Below are 18,143 nucleotides of genomic sequence, written 5' to 3' on the forward strand. Positions count from 1 at the left end.
AGTAAAAGAGAAAGAGAAAGAAAAGATTGATAAGTATCAAGACCTGAAAATAGAAATAAGAAGGATATGGGATATGACAGTGGGAATTGTACCCATTATAATAGAAACACTAGGCACGAACCCAAGATCACTTAAAAAGAACCTGGAAAAACCAGATACCAAAGCAGCTCCAGGACTCATGCAGACGAGTGTCCTAATAGTAACAGCGCACATAGTTAGAAAAGTGGTGGACTCCTAAGGAGGTAAGACGCAACCCGGAACCCCACACTATAAATACCACCCAGTTGAATAGGATGACCGATAGGAAAACTCATACACACACACACACACACACACACACACACGCACACACACACAAAATAAATCCGTGAGTTTGACTTGTGAGGCATTGTTAACTTTTTTTTTTTTTTTTTTTTTTTTTTTTTTAAACAACAATAACAGTAAATCGGGCCTGGGCTATATGAGGATGCTCCGAATTACACCCCTTTTCCTCTGTATGGAACTCATGAGAATCTTTTGCCAATCTCATCCTTTTTTTTATCCACACTGGAAAGACCTTTCCGTTGACTCCTCCACAACTTCCAATTTAAAGATATTGAAAGTACTTGACATAAGTTTATTTAAGGACACTCGATTTTTAGTTTTCTAAAAAGAAGTCTATCTGTCTGTCCGTTCGCACTTTTTTTCTGTCCGCCCTCAGAACTACTGAGGCTAGAGGGCTGCAAATTGGTAGTCTGATCATCCACTCTCCACACATCATGCATACCAAATTGCAGCCCTCTAGCCTGAGTAGTTTTTATTTTGTTTAAGGTTACAGTTTGCTACGATCGTGCTTCTGGCAACGATATAGGCCAGGCCACCACCAAAAAACTCTCGAAACCGCCTAAATTTTTCGGTGTGCTTTTTACTTGTTTATTTTAGGGGACAATGGTTTAGAATAAGCACACACCGAATAACTAAAGATCCAATGTTAATGTTCCTCACCGAGCTGTTGAACTGTCAACCAAATACTCAGAGGCGGACGATTTATGTTAAGAGTTTTTAAAATAAAATATTAAATTAAAGTGGCACAAGTTAAAACACATTTTAAAGTTTACCAACGACTTCAGTATCCTATAATTTTCATGCGTATGATAACAATCAAAGAGTATTTATCTGAAATATCCAGGCTCTACTGCTAATTTTCCTTCGTCGATTTATGCCATAACGAACTCAATGAACAACAACATTAACAAATGTGCAAACTTAGCTATAATGACTGAAATGGAAATTTTATTTGCTCTTAAGTTCCCTTGTCAATATTATTTTTTTTCAGTTTTGTCTTCTTCAACCAAAGATATCCATCAGAATGAATAACAATCATCATTCACTTTGCACCCATCACATTCTCCATAATTTGATTTGAAAACAACGAGATTGGCAATTATCGATAAACTGAACACTTTCAAGGATCTATACAAATGTTGACAAGGCACATTTAAACTTGAGAGAGGACAACAATGTAATGAATTCAACGAAGCACTAAACTTAGGACAAATCTCTTATGATTTCGGATCATTATTCATTCGTCCTCCCCCTCACAACTATCGAGTCCACGTCCAGGAATTATTCACTTTTATTTTGATTCAAATTTATAAAAGCATCAATAATAATTAAATGTTATGGGAAAAGGAAGGTAGAATACGGGAATGACTGTACAGTGGATTACGATTGCTCACTTATCTCTAGGAGTAGAGAAAGAAGGGCCATAGTAAATGGAATGAGAGAGAGAGAGAGAGAGAGAGAGAGAGAGAGAGAGAGAGAGAGAGAGAGAGAATGGAATATTATATAGTAAGGAAGAAAGAGGAAGTTAAACAAAGATAAATCTACACTTTAAGGGGAGAGAGAGAGAGAGAGAGAGAGAGAGAGAGAGAGAGAGAGAGAGAGAGTACAGTACGACTTACATAGAAAAACAAAAGGATAGAAAATCCAAAACATGTCAAGAACAATTTGCTGCCAGTGTTTGCCAATTAACTCATATATTTTTTCCCACGTTACTGTTACAATTATCGTTATTGCTTTTTTTTTTTTTTTTTATACGCGTAGTACATTCTCGAGTGTTAGAAGCGAAGGCATTTTCGGTTATTTAGCGAGACAAAGAACATGTTTGCAACGTTCGTGCTTCCTCGTCAAGTGACTAAGTAATTTTGTGAGTTGGCCATGTCACTGGCATTCTGAAATATCCCCGTATTCTGTACACAGAACCAATTTCCGTCGTGGACTGTATATTATAACCAAATTCTTCTTGCGACTCCCTGTTGAATTCGATTTCAGCACGTGGATAGAGTCTCTCTCTCTCTCTCTCTCTCTCTCTCTCTCTCTCTCTCTCTCTCTCTCTGTATGTTCTCATAAATGCCCTGAAGTAATGTATAATTTTTCCGACTTGGCAAATGATCGACAACTCGCACTGTGGTTTCGACCTCGAAGCGTATAAGAAGTCGCCTACAAGATGGATCAGGAATTACCAGTCAAAATGAAATAGTATAACACTCCGAATTTGTTTCTGAATCTCATGATAACAGACCTTCAGTACGTTCAAATAGTACGTATATGCAGTCGTAAGGGAGTTATCAAAAGAATTATAATTCAATAAGGCGGAAAAACCAACTTGTATTATATTTCTCTTCATGTATACATTCCGTAAGTACCCATAACTTGACGCCAATGGGAGATTACGATAAAAAAAAAATTATAGCAACTGATGATACTACCTTACTAAACGAAATATTGTCTATAACGAACACAATTGTACACTACTAAACGACTACACGAAGCATTGTCTATAAACAACACATTACTACTCTACTACACGAAGTACTGCCTACAAAGGACACACACAAATATAACAATTACTATTTATCTGAAAGGATAAACCTAATGACTATACTCTGGTTTTTTTCATCTGTCCATCAGCCTGTGGTGTTTTTGTATGGTACCATTGCGTCCCGGGCTTTAGATAGTTACATTCAGCTAACATTCAACGATTATAATAATATCCTATTTCGAATATTAAAGGTGTAATTCGCATACAGTAAATTATTAAAACACTTTTCAGTTGCAAATGTACACCCAGATATCCTTTTATTTACCTAAAACTTACACATTGCGTAACTATCTAAAGCCCGGGACGCAGTGTTACCATACACAAACACCACAGGCTGATGGACAGATGAAAAAAAACCAAGTATAGTGACTCGTCCGATTGTGTGTTGAATCTTCAAGGTTTTTATAAAACATTTATCCAAGACCAAAATTGCCCTCTCTCTCTCTCTCTCTCTCTCTCTCTCTCTCTCTCTCTCTTCCAAGTTAGATCAGGAGTCTAAAGACTTATTTTGATATGTGACAGTAACGATTATAATGGCAACCTGCAAAGCCTTATATATCCAACAAGGAAATTGCACATGCTCTCTCTCTCTCTCTCTCTCTCTGTCTCTCTCTGTCTCTCTCTCTCTTTTCCAGGTTAGATTAAGAGTCTGAAGACTTATTTTATATATGACAGCAACGATTATAATGGTAACCCGCGATGCTATATGCACATGTTCTCTCTCTCTCTCTCTCTCTCTCTCTCTCTCTCAAGTTAGATTACGAGTCTGAAGGCGTTTTTTGATGTGTGACAGCAACAATTATAATGGCAACCCGCGAAGCTAATAGCGCATTTCTTTCGCTTTTTCCCTCTCGCCACCGCTATAGCTAGTAGCTGGCAGGGACCATAGTTTTTAAATAATTGACGAACGCGCAACAAAGACTTCTAGGAAGGAACGACGTCGGCTAAGACTCCATTCACTTTTGGGCCCAGATACGACCTTCATTAGAAAACAAACACCGAAGAGAAATATGCACGGGCGTCATGTCCCTGACGTAGGGGAAATGTTGCCTTAGCGTGTACAGGGGCAGTTAGCTAATCCTCTGGGGAATAGTCCGTCTTCGTCTGTTGATTCAGGGTACACGATTCTACAGGCTAAGTTGAGAGAGAGAGAGAGAGAGAGAGAGAGAGAGAGAGAGAGAGAGAGTAAATGGATATCTAAAGTAGTAGAAGATTGAGAGAGAGAGAGAGAGAGAGAGAGAGAGAGAGAGAGAGAGTAAATGGAATATTATAAAGTTGGAGAGAGAGAGAAGAGAGAGAGAGAGAGAGAGAGAGAGAGTAAGAGTAAATGGAATATTATAAAGCTGGAATGACATCAAAGTTAAACAGAGAGAAATCTATACTTTAAGGGCAAAGAGATACTGTGAAAGAGAGAGAGAGAGAGAGAGAGAGAGAGAGAGAGAGAGAGAGAGAGAGAGAGAGAGAGTGTTCAATGACAGACGAACAGAGAGGTTACTGAAAGACTATGAATATGTTGCAGGTAATTGTTCTTTACTTTCGTCCCTACAGCAATTTACATATTTTCGTATAGTCCATGCAATGAAGTAGCTAATTTGCAAACTATACCTAAACTTTGTTGAGAGAGAGAGAGAGAGAGAGAGAGAGAGAGAGATGTACAATACAAGGTAACTGGCTGGGAACGATTGCAAGTCTCCATGACGAAAATGTGGATCATGTTATCGAGTATGTAAACGTGAGGTCAACTTCATTGCAAGAGTGTGTCTGACAAGACAGTAGGGCGTGCCATGTCTCTAGAACTGCTCTAATATTTTAAGAGCGGAGTTATGGAACAACGTAGGGAAAGGGAATAAGGAGAAGACGCGAGGATACGTCTGTGGAATAAGAAAAGAGGTCTTAAAGGAAGCATGGAGGGTCTAAATTGGAAAGGAAACGTGGAATTTGAAACTGCATAAAGGTAGAACCTATTGGTGTTAATGCTCTGTATTGAATATTATTATTATTATTATTATTATTATTATTATTATTATTATTATTATTATTATTATTATTATTCAGAAGATGAAACCTATTCATATGGAACAATCCCACATGGGCCATTGATTTGAAATTCAAGCTTCCAAAGAATATAGGAAGACGAAGGTTAAGGTAAAAGGAAATACAGAAAGGAGAGATCACCCTTGTATAAAAAAAAATCAATGAATTAAATGTATACAAATCAAAATGCAATGAGAATAATATCAGGTTGCAATGTATCGCACCCTCCCTTCAACGTCTGACGTTCTAACTGCACGACTACCTCTGGGAGGCTGTTCCAGAGCCCAACGGTGTGAGGAATAAAGGACCTCTGGAAACCTCTGGAACCGAATGTTCGACAGCGAGGAACATTTACTAAAGCATATTGGTACTGCTGTTCGGCGAATGTGGTTCCTCTCGGCACAGAAACGACGAGTTTAAAGAAGGAAGGATATAGACACATCACAAAGACTTGCCAAAAGGTTAGCATAGAGGTAAACATGAATTCATATCCGAAATAAATAATTATGATGAGTGTTATCAAAGGTGGTTTGATCGCATGGAGAGGATAATAAAGGGTAATACGTAGGAGGAAAGGTGGAAGTAGGATGAGGACACTAAAAAAACTATTGGTCATACCGATTGGAGGAGTGCTGGAATAGAGGGCCTATAATAGTGTGAATGTAACATAAAAGTGAGTGGCGCAGTGCGTGCATGAGAAAAGGGGATGATGACGTGCTGTTGGTGATCTTCCCGATGCTGTGAAAACGATTTGCAGATCAGGTTCGTCTTGATTTGAGAATCAAAGGACAAACGGTCAACTGGTTCGTAATACAGCATGTCGCCTGATGACCTCATTTAAGGGCTCGTAGGAAATGCCCTTCACCGCGACGCCTATGAATCTTCAATATCCGTTGGGTAGGGTGTGGGGTTAGCAGCCTCATCCCTTCATCCCAAAATACTCAAAAAACCATAAGGAAAATACGTTCTGGATCCACCCTATCAATTATATTATATATATATATATATATATATATATATATATATATATATATATATATATATATATATATATATGTGTGTGTGTGTGTGTGTGTGTGTGTGTGTGTGTGTGTGTGTGAATTGAACCATAAGCTTGAAAATGAGGACTGGTATGTTACGTACGTTACGTTCCTTGAAAAACCCATTAACTTTTTGGCAGACCTAATCAGTGAATTAGGTGCCTGGATTCAGTTGAATGTGATGAGACGTAACCATTATATGAAAAGACTCGAGAAATAGAGGGGTAACACCTGGGCCTTATAATCCCTCACCTGGTTGCGTCCAGTCACATTTGACAGACCACCAGGTACCTAATTCACAGCTTAGGTCCACAGTATGAGGAAGCTGATGAATGAAACATAAGAAAACTGGCTAGGGATTTTCCGATTAGTGGCTGGTCAAAGTAAAAGCGAATACATAAGGAAGTCTTAAATAGGTAAAAGGGAGGGTTCAAAACGTGGCTATAAATTTGATAATGACAGGTGAATTTGCTGAGAAACGCACGAAAATTACCTGCTAAGAGAAAGAAGAGGTCCTTGAGGGTCCAAGGAAATTTCAAGGAGTGGGGCACTTTGCCTGCAAAAAATACTTCGACTAAAGCATGCAGAGAAATATCTAGGCAGTACACAGTGGGATGACATGAAAGAATTAGTGAATGAAAAAATGACGATGGTTTGAAAGTCAATTGAGAGGAAAAGAACAAAATTCTGCAGAAGTACAGTAGATGATGAAGAATATCAAGACAAGGAAAGAATAGTGAACGAAATGAATGTATCGGAAGTGAATTTGATCAAGTATGTATGTATATGTATATTTATATGTATATATATGTATATGTATATGTATACATATATATAGATATATATATATGTATATATATATATATATGTATATATATACATATATATATATTATTCACGCTACAAATGTCCTTTAATATAATTTGCTCTACCTCAGAATTTATATATTTTCATATATGTAAACCGAAGGGGATTTTTTTAGTTGATAATAAATTTCAGTCCCCTCATGGGATGAATGAGGGGACGAAATTAATATCAACAAAAAAATTCCCCTTCGGTTTACATATATGAAAATATATAAATTCCGAGGTAGAGCGAATTAGATATTTAAAGGACATTTGTAGCTCGAGTAATTTACATAAATCACGGTGATGTGATAATTATTCATATATATATATATATATATATATATATATATATATATATATATATATATATATAATTATATAATTTAGGGGGAGGCGGGGAGAGAAAGTAAGAGAAATCCTTTTCTTCAAAAGTTCCTCAGTTCCATCTTTTCCATCAAGCATCTAAAGGATCCCCGAGTCCCAATACATCCTTTTCCCATCTCCCACCCCATCCATCCGACGGCCACCAACAGAGAGTAGTATCCCGAGAACCAACCACTCCAGATTCCCACACACTCGTGAAAATCCTCCCTCGCCCTTCTTGGCCGAGCCAAGGGCCCACTAAATCATCAGGTAATAATCATTACATCATAATTACGTCGCACTTAAAGCATCATTACTGATCATCTCCCACTAAGGCTCTCAAAACCAATACCATCCTCAACTCATTACAGACGGGAAGATGGGTCACTAAGGGTGGTCTGGCTACTGCAGACCGTAAGGCATGTCGCCCTTGTCCGTCCTAATCAACGGTTACCCGCAAGACCTTTTCTCTACACCGGGGAAAAACACTGACGATCTCCGTGGCGCCGCCGACGGACGGAAAACTAACATGGGAGAAACTGGTGGTGATTTATAAAGACACATTAAGCAGGAGGAGGTGAGCACGGTGTTTATGATAATGCGGTCTAGTGTTATGCTGACAGAGGGTGGAGCGCAAGTTAGCCAGCGCAGCAGGGTGCCAGCTACCTGCTGCACCCTTGCCTCGGACGATGCCCGATCCCCCCTCACGCCCCCACCGGCCCGGCAGTACCCTGACCAACCCGCAAGTACACAGGAAGGCCGGTCTCTGCATGTCTACGGCAAAGTTATGATACCCAAGATCTTGGAGAGGGCCGAAGAAGAGGAGACGGGAGAGGGTTCATAGACTTATAAAATGGTCAGTGTGAACACCGGAGGAATGATAATTTCTCACCAGTATGTTGAGTTCACGTAGAGCAGACCTGTTTATATTAATCATCTCATTATGTACACAGAACCACACGCAATAGAACTGTACCCAGCAAACCAAGGAATGAAGATTAAGACAGCAGAAGACTGAAAATCAGATCTTCAGTCTTCGAGGAAGTCAGTAAAACAGTTTTTGTCAAGTATTGCATCCTTAATTAAAGACTCCTTTCTCCTGACTCAATTTTGCTATGATTTCTAACAAACAGCCGCAGGTATGATACCTACAGATGACGGACAAGGAAGCGACAGTCTCGTATCATAAAACTCTTAAAGAAAACATATTCGTTTTGACAGGCGATGTCAATAGTAGTTATTTATGCATTTCCAATACAACGTTGATTCTGAGATCTGAAATACGAGGACTGCACGGTTTTTATTTTTTATATTTTCTTCCCTTAACTACAAGGATATGGGACTCGCTTTCTCTGCTTGCTCCCTTGGTTCCAACACCCTTTTATAGAAGAGAAGGTTAGACTACGACGCCAGTGGTAAAATCATTCACTCAATGTGACCAAGTACCTGCGAGAACTTTCGTTCTTCAGGAATTGCAGACTTTCCCCTTTCAAAGCTGCAGGTTGAATGATTCGGGGAACGCGAAAAGAAGGAGAGAGTTCCACATTCTAGCTGTGAATAGTAGCCAACGATAAACTCACGAAACCAATTGATTCTAGTTTTTGCGACTCGTCTACGCCTACTGATTTATGTCTTTCAACTAACAATACGTTGTAGAAGGCTTATGATACCTAATATATCCAATCTGTTAGTTTAAGCAGGACATTTTGAAGAGATGGCATCTGATCCACGGAAATGTCACGCCATATAAGGAACAAGGAACTATGGTTCTGCGTTGGTTAAATGTTCATGCATGTCATTTTGATCCCCAAACTTATCCAGTCAAGGTCTGGCACAGGATTTTATGACAAACATTTACTTTCTTCATCCATATATTTTTTTTTTTTTTTTTTTTATCTCGGAGAGGAACAGTTTTCCTGCGTACTGATTTAAAATATGATTCAGAAAAAATTCCATGAAACAAAATACTTGCTATTTGTTGTGCGAAAAGACAAGATAAGAGGAGGAGGAGGAGGAGGAGGAGGAGGAGGAGGAGGAGGAGGAGGAGGAGGAGGAGGCATATCTTAATATCAGATATGCTAGGAAGTTGGAATGATCCGATAAGGTAATAGGATACAAATTAAGCGAATCACTGTAACTTATAATTTTATCAAATTTACATAGGCTCATGCCATAGACTCTCTCTCTCTCTCTCTCTCTCTCTCTCTCTCTCTCTCTCTGTCTATTGGCATACAAAGTCAGATGCTTACACTAAAGTGTACTTTGCAAGCGTATACGCTCCGTGTGAGAGAGAGAGAGAGAGAGAGAGAGAGAGAGAGAGAGAGAGAGAGAGGGGGTGGGGGGGAGGGGGTGGGGGGGGATGATCAGTGTGGCATGGTGTGTCAACATGAAGTATGGGGCCATTAAAGAGACTAAAGACAACGTCACCTCAGATTCTTTATCTTATTGACTGTAATATCCTCCGCCATCGACTCCTCCCTCCTCCCCATTCCCCTCTTCCTCCCCTCCTCCCCCTCGCCTCCTACTCCTCCTCCAAAGAATTTCTGAGGACCCGGCCAATCCCAGGAGGACCGAAGAGCAACGTCACCGCTGCAAAAACGTCATTAAACAGATACTTTCACGAAATAGGATACAAATCGCATCCTGCAACCTCCTCCGGCGGACGGACAGATGGCGTAGGATTCTCCATACCAGTCGTTGGTCTAACTGTGTCTTGAGGAATCTTTTCCCTATGGTAGGATACCGTGATGTTGATGTTAGGGTTTGGCAGCTTTATCAATGATTAGCTGGATATCCTTTGGTTATCTAGTGATCATAAGGGAGTTTAGAATCTTTTGGGAGAGTTACACAACGAGATCACAGCCACGAACGAAAGAGTAAGTATACATAGATATAAGGCAGGTGCACGCATTAAATATACAGATATACATATATGTCAATATTATCTACACACATTTACACAAATTAATATATATACATACTTATAAATCTTATATATAAAAGTGAATATTTGCATGTTTGTACGTTCGTGAGCTATAGAAATCCGAACCGCTTGACCGATCGACACAAAATTTGGCACATCCATGAACATCAATTGACCCAAGGTAGATATTAAGGTAGGTATCAAACCAATACCCTTGTCCCCTTCTCCATCAACCCGCCCCCCCCCCCCCCCTTCATCTTTACCTTTGAAACTTATGTGATAACCGCTTGACCGATCCAGACAAATTTGGCACGTGGACGTCATTTGACTTAACTTAGATAAGGGGGTAGGCTTCAAACCCGTACCTCCTTCCCCCGTCCCTTCCCCCCCCTCCCTTTTTCCCCTTCCCTTTGTAACTTATATGGCAAAGAAACTCTTTATCATACGTAATTTCATAGAAATACAATCCTGAAAATGCTTTTCTTTCCTGTGGTTAATAATTCTGCACCAAGGTTTGTGTTTAGGTTTAGCAGGGGGTGTTTAGGTTTAGTGGGGGTGGTGTGTGTTTAGGTTTAGCTGAGGGTGTTTAGGTTTAGTGGGGGTGTGTGTTTAGATTTAACATGGGGTGCGTTTAGGTTTAGCGGTGGGTGCTTCGGTTAAGTGGGGGCTAAACGGGACAGGCACCACATTAATATCTGAATAAAATGGACAGTCACCACAGTAATTACTAGATAAAATGGACAGTCACCACAATAATTACTAGATAAAATGGACAGTCACCACAATAATTACTAGATAAAATGGACAGTCACCATAATAATAATAAAAAGCCCCCCCTACTCTAAAATGGACAGTCACCACAATAATTACTAGATAAAATGGACAGTCACCACAATAATTACTAGATAAAATGGACAGTCACCACAATAATAACTAGATAAAATGGACAGTCACCACAATAATTACTAGATAAAATGGACAGTCACCACAATAATCACTAGATAAAATGAACAGTCAGCACAGTAATTGCTAGATAAAAGGGACAGTCAGCACACAATACCTGGATAAAAGGCGGAGTCAGCACAGATATACCTGGGGGACAGTCACACAATAATATCTGGATAAATGGGACATAACCACAGTAACACCACTTGGATAAAAGGAACAGTCAATACAGTAATAGCTAGATAAGAGGGACAGTCAGCACAGTAATACCTGGATAAAAGGGACAGTCAGTACAGTAACAGCTGGATAAGAGGGACAGTCAGCACAGTAATAGCTAGATAAGAGGGACAGTCAGCACAGTAATAGCTGGATAAAAGGGACAGTCAGCACAGTAATACCTGGATAAAAGGGACAGTTAGCACAGTAATAGCTGGATAAGAGGGACAGTCAGCACAGTAATACCTGGATAAAAGGGACAGTCAGCACAGTAATTGCTGGATAAAAGGGACAGTCAGCACAGTAATACCTGGATAAAAGGGACAGTCAGCACAGTAATTGCTGGATAAAAGGGACAGTCAGCACAGTAATACCTGGATAAGAGGAACAGTCAGCACAGTAATAGCTGGATAAAAGGAACAGTCAGTACAAGGAGGTGCAGGATACTTTTCCGGGTTTTTCAGAGTTATAAAATTTCTCAAAAAGTCCTCAAGGGTGAGGTTCTTGGGCCCACGCCCTTTTATCTGGACTCCAGCAGAAGTTGGCACTATTTTTCAGAAGGGTGCCATGGTGGGTAGTAGTAGGTGGAGAGAGAGAGAGCAATCCAAATATCTAGCAAATGTGAGCTGAATGCTGCATCACTCAATCACGGCACCAACTTTGGATGATTGCATTTGCATATATATATATAGATATATATATATATATATAATATTAAAACATATGTATACATATATATAATACATTGCATACATCTATAATTATGTACGTATATTTATACACATATAACTCCTAGTTAAACAACAGGAATGAAAACGAAGGAGAGCGAAAGAGTTGTGGGGGGGGGGGGGGGGGGGGGGGGTGGGGGGGGGGGGGGGGGTAGGGGGGAGAAAGAAGGGGGATTACTGCCAGGCGAGGGAAGAAGATGAGAAAAGAGAGGAGGTGGCGATGATCCTAGATGAAGAACCAATACGGTATTTGGAATTCAGGAATCTTATTCAGGAATCTTTAAGCAAGGCTGAAACGAACGCAATTTTAGACTGCGCCATCTTCCAAGACCAACAAACTCACAAACACGATACCTCTACCCACCTCCAAACCCCTCCACCTAACCCCCCTCCCCCACTCTATCAAGACCCTCTACACCCTCCCTCTCTCATAAGACACACCACCTGGCGTTAGGTGGCGCCCACCCCTCCATCATAACGCCCACCCAGACACCCAGGATCCACAAAACCCCCGGCCAACTCGGTAATTATTCCTTCTAATTATTCTGTTTTGTGCAGTTCAAGTACACAGAGTCACGCTCCAATAAACTTCACCTTCCCCTTGTTTACTCTCGCATTAGGTCATTAGGATCATGCGCGCCTTCGGTTCTCTCTCTCTCTCTCTCTCTCTCTCTCTCTCTCTCTCTCGGCTTCGTCCGAGGGGAAAGACGGACTTCAAATTTTCCTTAAGTGAACAGGAATAGACCATTATTTTCTATTAGGGAGTCTCACGGTCGCATGCAAGAGCGAAAGCGACCAGGAAAATTCTCTTGTTGCTGTTGTCCTTCTGCTGTTCTTCAGAGAGAGAGAGAGAGAGAGAGAGAGAGAGAGAGAGAGAGAGAGAAGTGGGGGCATGAGGGTTGACCAGGTTTCATTTCAGCAAGCTAATGGATCTTATATATTGTTGTTGCTGAAGTTGGTCGGGCGCAGACAAACGGTTTCTTGGTTTTTGAGTAACAAATTAGGATGCTGGGAAACACACACACGAATGGAATGTCCAAACAAACACACACTACAACCAACATTTTTTATTTAATTTTTGGGCTACACATGAAGGTAAATAATTTATAGTAAAACAATAAATGGATATGTACGTAATACAGTGAGCCCAACTAAAGCTTAAATGGAGTAAATAATAAATAAATTATAAAAGAATAATCAATACAATAATAATAATAATAATAAATCCCTTAAACTGAAAGCTCAGAGCCATGTACAAATATAAACAATTGAAAAACAATGCTGTATACGAATACAAAGTCATGATGCACGGGATAACAACTTATATAATAATAAGTAAATATGATATAATAAGCAGCTGCAAAAAAAAAATAATAATAATAATTAATTTAATAATAATAATAAATAATAATAATAATAATAATAATAATAATGAGAATTAAAAGCCACAGTAGCGTTAAAAATATCTATGTACAGGGTTAGAATATTATTGCATCGTTACAGGGGTTCCTTGGTTCAATAATAATAATAATAATAATAATAATAATAATAATAATAATAATAATAATAATAATATGCGCAAAAGTGCATATTTTTCTACAGCCTACATTAATGTTTCCTAATGCCATGATTAGTAGCTTGATACACGTAATCTATTTATCATCCCGTCGTTCAGTGTTTAAATGCTCTGAGTTCTCTGCTGTTTAATTTTCCCTTTATTTTTTTTTACCTTTCCCAGAAATATAAATCACCGGCTTATGCACACTAAGCCGGCTTTATACGACGCTAATTACGCGACGAATTTTGTTACTGTTTAAATATGATGCATTGTTGGCCCTCGCGGGCGAAATCACAAAAATGCAAGACTATATAAATATATATAAAGCAAGTAAAAAAATGCGTCGAAGTTTCTTCGGTGTACAACGCATAATGCTGTATAAAAACATCCGGGCCCGACAGGTCTCCCAGTAGCTCACCAGATGTGGTAGAGTGAGGGAGCGTCCCGTGGCTCCGGAAAGCGCTGCCAGATGCACGATACATGGCTAACTTTAACCTTAAGTAAAATAAAAACCACTGAGGCTAGAGGGCTGAAATTTGTTATGTTTGATGATTGGAATGTGAATAATCAAAATACCCATTTGCAGCCCTCTAGCCTCAGTAGTTTTTTTTTTTTCAGATCTGAGGGCAGACAGAATACAAAGCAGGCACAATAGTTGCCTTTTACAGAAAACTTATAAAAAAGCAGGTAAACTTATTTCGAATACGAAATGGCCTTTTTGTAAAAATAATCGGGCAGTTTTACTTCTCAGCAGAATAGACTAGGGAGGGCTTCTTTGCAAAAAAAGATCCCGTGCCATTATAGAAAATTAATATGTATATATATGTATATATATATATATATATATATATATATATATATAAAATAAAACACACATATATATATATTATATATATATATATATATATATATATATATATGTGTATGTATATATATTTATACTATATATATATATATATATATATATATATTATATATATATATATATATATATATATATATATATATATATATGTATATATATATATATATATATATATATATATATATATATATAATATATATATATATATATATATATATATATATATATATATGTATATATATATATATATATATATATATATATATATATATATAACTGTCTATAACCGCACATTTTTCATAGAATCCCTCCATATTTTTATCGAGGTGAAATTAAATCTGGTAATTTTATATATATATATAATATATATATATAATATATATATATATATATATATATATATATATATATATATATAAGATATATATATATCTGTGTTTTTACTTGTGTTTCAAGCAAATGGAGGATTTGGTAGAGGTCAGATGGAATGGAATGCAGAATTTAGGCCAAAAGCCAGGCGCTGTGACCCACGAGTTCATTCAGCGCTGAAAGAGAAATTGAGAGTAGAAAGGTTTGAAAGGTGTAACAGGAGGAAAACCTCAAAGCAGTTGGCTCATGAAACAATTGTTAGGAGAGGGTGGACAGTAAGATGGAAGAAAGACAATATGAACGGAGGTACAGTAAAAGGAACAATAGGGGTTGCAGCTAGGGGCCGAAGGCAGCTGCAAAGAACCTTAAAGTAATGCGTGAGGTGCATTGATGGTGCTACCCCTCCTACGGGGCAAGTTAGATTGAAACGAGAAAGCCAAAGAAACAAAGCGTGATCCCACCTCCAGCTTACTCGGGACGCGTAAGTTACAAAAATTATATTCCTAACTTACCGTGGTCTTCGTAAATAATACTCAATACTCATACTAACAACAAGGATCAAATAAAAAGGACAAAAATTAAGCACGTTCATATATTCTCAGCTATAAGTGGAAACACAAGATAACTGAACAGAAATATAGCCTCTAAATTCAGTACATCAAATCAATTAAAACGTGCTATGACCAACGAAAATGGAAAAAAATAAGATTTATTTTATCAAAAATAATATTTCTGTACTGTTTTAATACGCACATTATCAATTTTTTACATTTTCATTTCAATAAATCATAAATACCTTATCCTAAAATTCCTGTATCTTTAACTCAACGTGAAACTCCTTTTTAGACCCCCTCCCAACAACAAAGTAATTTGTAGGCTAACTCCCCGAGTAAACGAAAAGTAGGGTTCAAACAAGAGAAGGAATACCCTGCTTCTGGAAAAATTTGAAGATAAAGGAATTCCAAGAAATCTACTCGATCGAGAGACTTCCAAAGCTCCCAGTCAAGGGATACAAACTTGTGAGGACGAACAGTCCTTCTCAAAATTGAAGAATGCAGAGCAAAACTTGAAAATGGAGCTAATAAAAAAAGTAGAGAGATAATGATGTAGAAAACAAAATTAACAGAGGAGAAACTGCTATTGAAGGTATACAGACTAAAAGGAAGATATAGCTCATCTCTCATGATAGAGACATCAACCAACATAATGGACATCACGGAGCACGTCCAATCTTATCCTTATTTACCTTTCACGGACTGATTAATAGGTTGGGAGATGGATGGATATCCAAGTGTGCTGTAGGGATAAATCAAAACACCGCAAGATGAACGAATATGAGAGGTAAATAAATATGCAGATATACGAACTACCTCTCATTGCATATACAAGTCTTGTACGTGCCCGACATATGTATACCTACACACACACATGATATAAATAGATTATATTCATAAACCCATGTAGGTACTGACGCGCGTTGGCATACTTACAAAAATGTGCCTTCACAGATACAGAAACAAAACTGGAAATGTTTAATTATGTCAATTAATGTTTAATTATGGCAATAGATTGCTTCAAAAGGATTTCCCAAAATGCAGTTTTGTCACAACTGGCGTCTGGGAGAATTTGCAGGCATAAAATTCAAAAGTTTAAGGTGAGGCATAATTTACAGAGGTAAAATTAATATGACGTAGACAAATGAGGCAAAAGTTAAGTATACCTTAATTTAACCAGACCACCGAGCTGATTAACAGCTCTCCTAGGGGTAAGAACCAACTGGTTACTTAGCAGCGGGACCTACAGCCTACTGTGGGATCCGAACCACATTACATCGAGAATGAATTGAGGCGTTCACAGTATTAAGGGTCTCCAGGGGCTGATTAGAAAAAAAAAATCGTGAGAAAAAGGCGTTTGTAAGTTGGCATTTACAAACACGCATATCAACACCCTTGTTAGATAATGGGATTTTCGACCCCTTTGGAATCTACATGTGCAAGTAGGCTTTTCCATGGGTAAAGTAAGGTATTTTTTAGAAGACTTTGGAGCAAAAAAAAAAAAAAAAAAAAACCGACTTGGAGGTCTGGGAACCCTTGATATTGTGAACGCCTCAATTTGTAACTACCCGAGATAAATTCCTATGCTTCCGCATTGGCGGCCGGGAGGGGGGAGAACTCGGACTACCAAATTGATAGGCGAGTACGCAACCCACTCGTCCAATGAGGAACTTAGACAAAGGAGGTAAAGTCCGAGGGCACCTAACGTTGACAAGAAATTTTCGGGAGAGTAAATTTATTTTCAAGGAAAGTCCACTGACGATGTCTTGAACTGCCGTAATATAGCTCGATACGGGAAGCTTTGCCATACAACACCATACAGAAATGAATAAAAATAATGGTAACTAGAGGAAGACTGAAAAACAACATAAGAAATAATAATGTAGTCAGTAAAATGGTTAAAATAACGCTAGGTACAAGATGGTCAATGAAACACAAAATCGAGATGTCCACACGAGGCTACCAAATTCTTTTCACACCTTACCACACTTACGGGGCCGCCATGAGGCAAGGATCCGTGCTGGCATATGGCCAGCTCTAATCTAGGAGAAAAAGACGAAAGCCATTAAAATGGCGCATCCACTAAATGACCAAGTATCAGCATAATAACCCGGAACCCCCCATATAAATACCACCCAGTCGAATTAGAGGACTGTGATAGACCAAAACAAATTTTTATATTATATTTTTATTATTATTATTATTCAAAAGATTAACCCTATTCATATAGATCAAGCCTACAGCGGCCATTGATTTGAAATTCAAGCTTCCAAAGAATATGGTGCTCATTGAGAATTAAGAGGAGGCAAAGGGCAAGACAGAGAAATTTAATTGAATCTAGAATTTAGGCCAACGGCCAAGCATTGGGACCTATGAGGTCATTCAGCACTGAAACGGAAATTGACAGTGAAAAGATTTGAAAGGTGTAACAGGAGGAAAACCTCAAAGCAGTTGCACTACGAAACAGTTGTTAGGAGAGGGTGGAAAGTAAGATGGAAGAGAGAATAAGAACGGAGGTCCAGTTACGAGGGATGAAAGGAGTTGCAGCTAGGGACAGAAGGCAGACTGGAAAGAACCTTATGTAATGCCTACAGTGCATCGCATGAGGTTCACTCATGGCACCAACCTCCTACGGGGAGGAAATACAAAGAGATCGTACTTATTAAAAAAAAGTTAACATATGAATAAATTAAGGACAATTAAGGCATTCTGGAAGATGAAAAAGCGACTATTTATTCGTTAAGTCGCTCTTCTTGGACTCTCAGTCATCGAGTCTTATATATCTTACGAATCGTGATACGCCTTGACAAAGTTTGTCTTCATTACGCCACAGACTG

This window comes from Macrobrachium nipponense, chromosome 46 (assembly GCF_015104395.2).
Source record: "Macrobrachium nipponense isolate FS-2020 chromosome 46, ASM1510439v2, whole genome shotgun sequence".
Lineage (NCBI taxonomy): Eukaryota > Metazoa > Arthropoda > Malacostraca > Decapoda > Palaemonidae > Macrobrachium > Macrobrachium nipponense.